Raw genomic sequence first — 10,530 nt, 5'->3', positions numbered from 1 at the left:
CGGGGACCAGGTCTGGCTCACAGTCGTGTTCCAGGTCATCCAGGGTGTGGGTGGGGTTGAGGTCCGGGCTCTGTATTGATCAGACTTGTCAGAATGACTCCACAGAACTTGTGTAAGGAACCAACTTCAGAGCAAAACAGTCGTCGTCCGAGTTTGAGCAGTAAGACACATTTATCGGTGACGTCCTCCTCCTCCTCACTGCCAAGTGGACAAGTCCCTTTCAGAGCAGCTCCCGGGGGATCACGTGATTGATCACATGACTGATCAGAGAAGGAATAACCAATCAGAGATATAGATCGACCCTACATCTGCCATATTAAAAAAAAAAAAAAAAACCTTGTATAGAATATTATCATTCCTTGAAAAAGTTCATTTTATTAGTCTTTTAATCTCCAGGAATAATTAACGTGGGAAATGAACAACAGTCTGAAATATTCATAACGTTTAAATATAGAAACAGGGATGAAGTCACAGGAAACCAAACTCTGCTGAGAGACGTTCTGCTGCCGGTGGACGAGGCTCCTCAGAGAAACCAGACAACGAGGAGAACCCAGCTCCACGCTGCTGAGAGCAGACAGAGGAGACGATCGGGGACTGTGGATCGCACCGGGGTCAAGTTTATTCTGCTCGTTTGTTTGCAGCTGAAAAATGAGTCAAAAATGAAAAATCAAAGTTGGTGTAACATCGTATCAAATGTTCAAATGTAAACAATCAACTGGAACTAGTCTGTTCTGAGTTATACTGCCTCAGCTAATGTAGTATTATCATCATCATCATCGTCGGAGAGAAAAGGAGGACGGGCTCAGCTCTGTTTCTGCACTGCAGTCATCGAGGATCTACTCTGAGCCAACTTCACAGACCTCTGCAGTTCTAGAGCGAGCCCCCCCCCCCTTCTAACCAATCAGAGAAGGCCAGAGTCAGGGGCAGGAGCTTTAAGTCCAGTACAGGACCTGGACTCAACGTCCTTCACGCCATTCTGGGAAAACAATGTCTCTCCGGAGCTGTGTTTGTGCACGGCGGCATTGTCATGTTGAAACAGGACAGACATAAACACCAGCCGTTGACAGAGTTGGAAGATCACTGTTGGGTAAAGTATGTTTGAACGCTTGAGCGTAATTGGAGCCAAGAGTCTGAAACCTGGAAAAACAAACCCAACACACACTTAAGTACGCACAGCGGGCCGCCATTCATTTGGCCACATACTGTGTATCATATATCACGTCTGTCCCAACGCATGAATTAATTCAGACTGTGACATGTTTGGTTCAGGAGCAGACTTTATTTAGGACATTTTAAACTGTGTAATTCATCTAATGCAAAATAAACCTACAAACGGGTCCTAACCTTTCTAATTTTATGGCATAACTTTCCCATCTGCCGTGGCGCTGAAAGCAGCCTGTAGGTCTCATGAAGCAGGTCACTGTTGTTGGTTGGCTGTTAAAGAACGTCTCTTGTATTTGGAGAATGTGTCAGGTGATAACAGACTCCGTCGGGTTTAATGTGTTTTTGCCTGCAGCTTTATTTTTTTCTCTCCTTGTGACGACTTTAATTTACGGCCCGTTGTGGAATCTTATCTCCACCGTCGACCATAAACTAACACCGAACAACAACACTTCAAAGCTGCTGCGAGAGGCCGAGGTGCCAAAAACCAGCCCAGCGCTCTAAGGGAAAAGATGTGCAGATTGATGAGGCATCGTAGATTATTGTTGGGAGGAAAGAAACATTTAGTCAGAGAAGAGGACTGGAACTAAATGTTCCCCCAGCTGGGAAAAAGGCCACATCAGCCCTGGGGGGGTTTGGAGGAGCTTTAACGGGAAAAGCAACTTCCACATCGGGACTGAGAGGGGTCAATCAACACCTCAGGACAGACCAGGATCAGGAGTTTCAGTTCAACAGGTAACTCACATCAGATAAAGAAAACAATGTGACAGTTCTCACAGATTTGACCTCCAGTTCCCACAGACTCTACAGCAACCACGGTATTCAGATCGTATCCTACGAAGAGTGACGGCCCTTTACAACATACCATGAATTTTCCATCACATCTGCTCCGTCGGGTTTGCGTTGTTTTCCATCACGAGAAAGACGAGAGAGAGGAGGTGAAGAAGGGTCTGCTGGGAGGAGCACAGGGCATCGACTTACGTTAAGTCCCCGTAAACTTTGACCAAAACCAAAGTCCCAACCTCAGAATTTAACGGGTTACACTGTGGGGACCTGCGAGTCATCCCATTGGAGAACATCCCATTGGAGCGGTGTTCGTGTCCAGCTGACGAACGTAAAGCTTCGTATGAGCTCAAGCATAAGGGCAGAGATACCAGGTGGAGACAACAGGTGCTCTGACTGGTCAGCTTGGGCTGTTGACGCTGGCAAAGATGTGAGCCCCCTGCTCGCTGTGACCCCTGCTCTCTACCACAGTGACTCAAACAACGTAAACACGCCGCACTGAAGACTGACTGAAGACTGACTGTTTGATCCACCTCTGGAGGAGCTTTGAGATCCATTCTAGCCAGATGTTGAAAAAGCGCAAATGCGTCCACGACGCATCTGCAGTCTTTACTCTACCCACCCTCTGATTGAATTCATACGTCCATGGTCCGTCTCCTCCGTCTTTGTGAGAACAGTAGCCAGACATTCCTACACGTTCGATCAACTATCAGCAGCGTTTATCTGATCCCTGATCAGTCCAACCAGTGGCGTGAGCTAGAGCAGAGAGGATGATCAAACTTTCGCCTCGCTTGTCGTTCGTAAAGACGAGTCAGACGTGGGTTTCTGTTATGATCGTTGTCAGCTCACAACTAAAATGCTGCTGTTGTATCTAAGCTGCTAAAGGGCAGAAGTTTTTCTTCTGGTGTTTTTTGTCAGTTACCAAACAGCACATGGAGCCGGGGAAACGAAGATGAGTTGTGATCTGACAGAGCGTAGACGAACGGGTCTTCAATCACCTGGACTTTATCTGGATACGAGACACTTGAAACGGCGAGTGTCTGAATGCTGTTTGCGGCTGAGCAGGTGCTGCACCGTGGGTGTTTAGAGCCTTGAGGACTGACCCAGATCGGACATGGGCCACAAAACCAAAACTAGGAGCTAAAAGAGGCTAAAAAGCTCCGTAGAGCTGCAGAGGTGAGACAACTTTACTCACATTACGCAGAATCGCTCCATCCGTCGCTCATAGAAAGATATTGATCAGTGCAGCTTTAAGCAGGTTTCTAGTATCAAGTTATTTTCTTTTCATTTCTTCTTTACATCCCAAATTCCATCTGAAATCAAACCTTTCTTAAAGTTCCACAGAGGGGTTTTGACCTTTTAAAGCTGATTATAACGAAGGTAAAAGAGAACACAATCCGCACATTTAAACTTTTTCCTCTCTCTCCTTTAGATATATTGCTATAAAGACACTTCCTGCCCGATCAACCGCGTCGTCTCTCTGCAGTCCGACGCTCGTCTCTTCGTGTCTCACTGACGACTGTAAAAATGTTCATCTTCTTTCACGGTGTTTCATCATCTGGTGAATTTATTCGTCGGTGTGAATAACCCATGTGTCGTCTGGCTGGCGGCGGCGGGAAGCTCTCATCATCATCATCGTCGTCGTCGTCGTCGTCGTGTCCTTCTTCTTCTTCTCTGCTTCTTGCCGTTCTCAGTCTCGGCCCGATGTCTCTCCACATGCTCGCCTGTGCGGCGAAGACACCGTGTGTTAATTAAGGTTTTGGCGAGGGAGCCCCGACACCTCGCTGTCACACCTCTCCCTGAGCTCTCTAATTAACGAACACAAACGGCAGCGAGGGACACATGATTAATTACAGCTCCACGTGCAGCGAGCGAAGGGGCCGACGTCGGACATCCAGCTGATATTTAGCTTTAATTGTGTTTGTGATATTTTAGGCCCGAATCGTGTCCTGTCCGGTTTCACTCGGCTGAAACTAAAATATGACGTCGAGATGGTTGTTGACGTTAAAAAGCTTCTCAGCTGCTCTTTAAATGTTTCCATGCAGACGTCTCAGGGATAAAGAAAAATACTCCGTAGCGTTTCAGTAAAGTCAGTGTTATTTCCGATGAATAGATTGTCAGAAAATTAATCTGCAATTAAACCGTCATTTTTCAAACACAAATGCTAAATATTTTTCGGTTGCAGCTTCTCAACTGTGACCATTTGCTGTTTTTCTTTGTCGTAAGTGAAAGTAACTCGAACATCCTAAGGTTCTGGTCTGTTAGCTGGATAAAACCGACAAACTGAAGACATCACCGCGGCAACATTTTGTAGACTAAGTGATTAAACAAAAAAAAACATTGGCAGATTAATTTAGACCAAAAATAATTTTGAAATTTGAATTTGAAGCCAGCGCCGGACTGGCAGACTCCACCACGAGTAACGAAAACGACTGCATGGAGACGTAACTTACTGAATTTCAATGCACCGAAAGGCAGAGTGGGGGTTTGATTTCCTGACGTCTCCAGGGAATCAATTTAAATTGATCAATAAATCAGTGACAACAAGTGGGTGTGTGATTTCACTCCTTCAGAGGGTGACATCTGAGAACCAGTAGAGCAGCAGGAGGCTTTCCGCCCGTCCCCATCATCATCATCATCGCTCCATCCTCCACCACCAGCTTCACCCTTTCTCCACCTTCTGCTCATCATCCCTCACCTTCTCTTCCTCCTCCTCTTTCACCCTCTCCACCTCATCGTCCTGCTCCTTCATCTCAGCTCTCTCCGTCACCTCGTCTTTGAACTCCTCCTCATCTTCTTCCTCTTCCGCTTGATTACTTTTACCTCGGTAAATATTTGAGCGTGGTACTGTTACTTCTGTCGGAGGGTTTTTATTTTCCAAAGCCTTTCTTCTCCTCTGAGCAGGAATGTCAATAACGGCAGGCGAGAGTTTTCCTGTTTAAATGTCATTTGTTTTACTTGTGTGTGGTCACAAAGCTCAGGAGGAGGAGGCGGGGGGGGGGTTCACCAACTGACATTTTTACGGTAACAGTTGCCGTCTCTCGGCAACACACTCAAAGACCTATACGCATTGATGGCGCACAATTGTGTTTGGCACCAGGGAGGTGTTAACTGGCTAATCCCTTACGGCAGCCCAGACGCTGCCTGCTGCTAATTCACCGCTCTCCACAAACCGGCCAGTGTTTACACACCAGACCTCCGTCACTGTGGGAGAATGAAAAGCTCTTCAGTTGAGCTTTTTCTCCCTCCAGAAGAGCTGTCCGTCGTCTTTCAGCGTTTAGAGAAACCGCAGCAGAGAGTTGCTTAAACCGACCGGACACGCCAAGAGAAAAATCTGCAGCTATCGGACACACTCGTTAACCTCTGAAGCTCCGCGGTCTAAACTCAACATACTCGCTACAATGCGCTCGCTTTAAAGGCAAGAGCTAAAGGCTAAATGACTTTTTTTTGAAGAGAGTGGCTTCAGATTACCGCCAAGAGCCGTCTCCAGCAGCGGAAAGCAAGGCCAAAGCCAAGCCTCGTTTTTCCTCTATGTCTATCACTCCCTCTACTCTACTGAAGTTAGCATGCTAACCAGCTAGCCCCGGCTGGTCTCGTAACGCCACTCTGTGATTGTTGAGTCGCTGTAGCGTCCAGTGTGTCCTCAGTCCAACACGGGAGGACGGATTCTAACCCCTCGTCTTGTAAACACGACAGTGGCTGAAGCTCCTGGCGACCGACCGCCACCACGTGAAAACGGACATACAGCCCCTTTAAAGACAGAGAGCGGCAGCACACACTGTGTGAGCAGAGCTGCCTTGGGTTCGCTCACCCACCATCTGTCTCAGGGACATTTTGAAGGTGTTGGTCAAAAACTTCGGCTCAGATCTTTATGGTCCCAGGAGAGCAAAACAAGGCGGCATAAAAATACAGAAGCACAGTGGCAACACAATGTGACAACTGAAGACATTAAAAGTGCTTAAAAGTCCATTACTCTGTTACAAGTAAAAGTCCTGCATTAGAATTCCTACTTTTGATACTATAACTACATTTTGCTGATAATAATGCAGGACTTTTACCTGTAACTCCATATTTTCACAGTATAGTACGGCTACCGTTACTTAAGTAAAAGGTCTGAGTACTTCTTCCACCACTGGAAAAGTACAGTACTTCCCCCTGAAATGTAGGTGAGTGGAAACAGAAAGTGGCAGGTATTGGAAATACTGGAGTAAAGTACCAGTACCTCCAAATGTAGTTGTGGAAGTAAAGTACCAGAGTAAACGTTGTTAGTTACTTTCCACTACTCTCAGTGTGTGTAACTGACATGTTTTCGATAGCAGGACGCACCAGGAGTTGAGTGAATTAAGCTAAAATATCAGGAAGTTAAAAAGCTCAGTCGCCTCAGAGGCGTCAGTGGATCCGTAACGACTCTGCCAACTTCAGGTGAAACCAACCAGTACTCTAGAGCTGAAACGATTAGTTGATTGATCGATTAGGCGACTGACAGAAAATTGATTGGCAACAATTAACTGATTAGTATTTATAGTTTTTCTGGGCAAAATGCAAAAATTGTGACCATTTTCTAGTTTCCCAGTTTTTTGTAAACGTGGTTGTTTTCGACTGTTGGTCGGACAAAACAAAGCAATTAGAATATGTTGGGCCTCAGGGAATAATGAGACACATTTCATTCTTATGACATTGATATTCACTGAACAATCGATTGATTATTAAAGAAAATAACTGTCAGATTTATTAATACTGAAAATAATTGTTGGTTTCAGTTCTACAGTTCTATGATGGAATCATACGACTTTAACGAGGTTTTCTGTCTGTTATTTACTGGACACGCGGAGAAAAATGGAAGAAATTTCATAAAATAAAACTTTACGACAAACTGAGCTCGATACAAACAGAAACAGTTCAGGTCTTAAAACCGGATTTGGACACAGAGTCCCTCTACCGGACCAGAACCATAAGATGGAGGATGAAGGAGCTGACACGGTGGATTTTCTGCTTCATGGAGCAAATTTCTACCCGATTTGTGATCAGTTAAACTACGCAGAGCCGAGTGTGATGAGGAGTAACTCTGGGGCTTCTGGGGGCCCCGGGCAGCTGCCCACTTTGACTGGTTGGTGATGCAGCCTTGTTCCCATGTAACCGGGAGGCTGCATGAGGACCCATGTAAATTTAGACCCTGGCCCTGTTCAGCCCCGGCATTAAAAGGCGTCTCAGATCCCACCTCCGCGCTCTATATGCAAATAAACACGTACACTGGTTCTGGTTGCAAACACCAAAAGCGCTGTTGTCTTTGGCCAGTGGGAGGCAGCGATGCACTTCCTGTGACTGGGCTGCCGGAAATTGAAAGAAGAAGAAGAAATCCAAACAACACGAACCAGATCGCCCAACACGTTTGATACAGTCGTGATGTTTCTCCATAAGCTTTTTGAGAATTTCAGACGCCGGTTTACACTTGTACGACATGTATTTGTTTGCGAATGATTGCGTACGTCTGCTGACGCAGAGGACGTCGGCGGAGCAGGCGGTCCTTCGGTGGGGCCCGGGACACATTCGCGTCCACACCGCTAAAAGAATGTGGCCCAGACCGCCACCGGATCTCAACCGGTGCATTCACACCTGTGATTGGATTAGTGCCAGGTATGTACGGGACCTCTGTGGACGTCCACGTGCAGCCTACAGTGGGCCATCAGGCAGACAGTCACTTCGAGTCACGTACCCGACCCTGGACTACAGCGTAGAACTGACGGGGTTCGGTTCGGTTTTTTCTGTCCCTCTCAATGACGCAGAGTTTTCAGCAGCGTCAGTTGTTCTTTGTTTTTTTAACATCCTGTCATTAAGAGACGCAAAAGGCTTCACGCCGTCGCTGCTCCGTGGCTCTGCAACCAGTGCTGCCGGATTTGAGTGACACCAAAATGCCCAATCAGAGCCTTGAACCCACTCGGCCGTCACAAAGTGTGGCTTTTTTTTTTTTCCGTTCAGAGAGAGACACTCTCTCGCTGACAGTATAACACTCGCATCAGTTATGACCAGTGGGTTTGCCACCAAATCTTCGGAATAGTTTCACATTAAAACATAAAAAGTCTCAGACACGATGTTTTACGAGGCTTTTATCGCAGATGAAGGTGATTTAAACGGGAAGAAGGGTCTTCGTCAGGCTGTGATACGCTGAAAAGCCGACTGGTCATCAGTTGTGGGTCACCGCATGTCAGGTCTGTCAAAGTCAGACCGGGTCACACTGACTGAGGTCAGGGGAAACGTTTCACTGGAAATCCTCAAACGGGACAACAAGTTTCCCAAAGCACCACAAGCTACTTTCACCCTCCTGCCAAATCTGGCAACAGAGTTTGTATCGCAGCGAGGACGCAGACGCAGCCGGGGATTAGAGACACTCATTTCACAGTTTTAAGACTTTTTTATTCAAAACAAACTGCATGATATTTGTGCGTTGAAAATACTTGCTTATCCTTAAAATGTCTGAAATATGTAAAAAGCCTGGGACCCTTGTTTCTATTTGCACAGTGGAAGCTGTTCTCTCAAACATATTTCAGAGGAAACGCCGTAATTTGAAAACCGGCAGCAGCTCACAGATCGGCCCGGCAGCGAGTTACAGGCCTGGTTGAATGTGAAGCCAGAAAGCCGATAATTTAGCGGGAGATCTTTTCCACCCAACGACTGACGATGGGGGACAGTCTCCTGTTTCCAGTTTGGGGTTTTTCCCGCTCAGATCAGGGGAAGAATTTAAATCCATGACAAGCTCCGGCAGGTTGAGAGAATTCGGCGACAGGCGAGATATGGGAACATTTGATATAAAGATAATTACCCCGCCATTATCTCGGTGTCAGCATCTGATAGGATGAGCTCGAGATTCAGGTCATATTCTAATCACTGAGTCAAACTTGTGCTCCGGGGTTTTACTTAGTGCTGAATCTAACAATCGGTTCGTTGACTGACGGACGTTTATTTGCCAGATACTGAGTGATCGTTTAATTCATGAATCAAGGAAAAAAGTTCAGTTTTGGCCAATTTCTATTTCTTCTGCTTTTTGGTCTGTTTTATATTATTGTAGATGACGTAGACATTATTAAAATATAATAATAATATTTCTTTGGGTTTGCTCGGAAAAAACGAGGCGTATGCAGACGTCACTTTGGGAAACTGATGGGAATTAATCGCCCACATTTTGCAGACTAGACGATAACTGACACATTTATTCATCATGGAAATTCATTTTTCTTGCAGCTCTATTAAAACAAAAGCGCACAAAAATAATTTGTTAGGTATTTACCCATTTTAGTTCTGTGCTCAGGCCGACTTTTGGTCAACACACCATCCTATATGAAATTTAATTCTCCTTCAGCCTGATAATGTTCGAAAAGAAAGAAAGAAAATGGGTCTTTCTTTAAAAAATTCCTGAAAGGTTGACGTGTCGGAGATGGAAGCTTTTTCCTGACAACAGCCGTATTTAGTTCACGCTGAATGTAAAATGTGATTTCAGAAAAATCCAGCTGTCGGACAAACGAAGTAAAAATCTGAGTGTTTCCCTCTGAAATGTGAAGAAAAAGAAGAAAAACCCTCAAAATCCAAACATTTGAAGAAAAGTATGAGCGTCTAAACAGAAGTAAAGGTGTGTGTGTGTGTGTGTGTGTGTGCGCAGGTGAATAACAGGCCCCTTGACTGCTTTTTTTTGTGTATTTTTATCCTGGGAAGGTTTTTTTTTTGTTTTGTTTTTTTAAATGCATGTGAATGAGCAGACAGAGCGCAGGGAATAAAAAGCCCGTTGTTCTTGTTCATGCTTTATGCTTTCAGCCCAAAAAAGGAAAAAAAAGAAAGAAAGAAAAAACTTACAAACACTGGAATATCTTTCTTTTTTCAGACAGTTGGAGCATGCAGCAGTACAAATACACAGACGGCGGCTCGTTTTAACACCACAGCTTTTTAGAAAACTTTAAATTAAACCAACACGGCTCTCAGCTACTGAATAAAAAACATCTAGATTTCATTTTTTAAAAAGTGCATCAGAGACAGTAGATCCTCGCATTCATGGTCAAATATCTCCAGTGGTTTTCTTTCTAAACTGTGCAGAACCTCTGACATAAATATATGATTTCAAGTCTCATCTCTGCGATTGTTCGTGTCCGTTATTAGAAAAGAAAAGAGAAAAGAGAAAAAGAAGGAAAACGACTGGGTGATTATTTGGTTTGCCAAATGCGGCTTTGCATTTTTAATCAGGATTTTCCTGTCGAGTTTTTTTTGGGTCAGTTCGTATTTCTGGAAGAAAAATCCTGCAAGTGGTAAAATGTTCTTCTTTTGTGGTTTCACTTTTGTCTCGGGAGCAGAAAAGAAAAACAGCAGATCTTCAGAAGTCATTAATCTGCGACTTTTCTTTCAGCCCGAGAAGAAAAGGCCGAGAACACAAAAGACCCGGAGAACTAATTTGTCACCACACGACCTGAGCCGTTCGACCCGGTCAGTCTGCTGTGAAGGAATGTGAAGGAAAACCATGGAGCTCAGTTTCTGGGAGAAATTAAACGGATTCACGGGAAAAACAAACGACTGTAATCGTGGTACCGGAGGTCAGAGGTCAACCTG

At 45.1% G+C, this 10,530-nt stretch overlaps 1 protein-coding gene and 1 long non-coding RNA gene across 2 annotated transcripts in view; both read right to left on the bottom strand.

Moving 5' to 3' along the window:
* Window positions 1-391: 391 nt before the first annotated feature.
* Window positions 392-10,530, bottom strand: part of LOC120796015 — a 23,827-nt gene continuing 13,688 nt past the window's right edge. Inside the window, exon 5 of the long non-coding RNA XR_005708328.1 lies at window positions 392-641. This is a non-coding gene — a long non-coding RNA (uncharacterized LOC120796015). The remainder of the gene's footprint in view (window positions 642-10,530) is intronic.
* The window catches only part of LOC120796011 (forkhead box protein B1-like), a 2,350-nt gene continuing 1,617 nt past the window's right edge, over window positions 9,798-10,530 (bottom strand). The window contains exon 1 of the mRNA XM_040138294.1: window positions 9,798-10,530. This exon is cut by the window's right edge and continues 1,617 nt beyond it. The gene's annotated coding sequence lies outside the window, so the exon portion shown is untranslated.

The sequence above is a fragment of the Xiphias gladius genome, chromosome 1, assembly GCF_016859285.1.
Source record: "Xiphias gladius isolate SHS-SW01 ecotype Sanya breed wild chromosome 1, ASM1685928v1, whole genome shotgun sequence".
Lineage (NCBI taxonomy): Eukaryota > Metazoa > Chordata > Actinopteri > Istiophoriformes > Xiphiidae > Xiphias > Xiphias gladius.
Note: the sequence above shows the minus strand (reverse complement) of the source record. Positions and strands in the feature narration are given on the sequence as shown.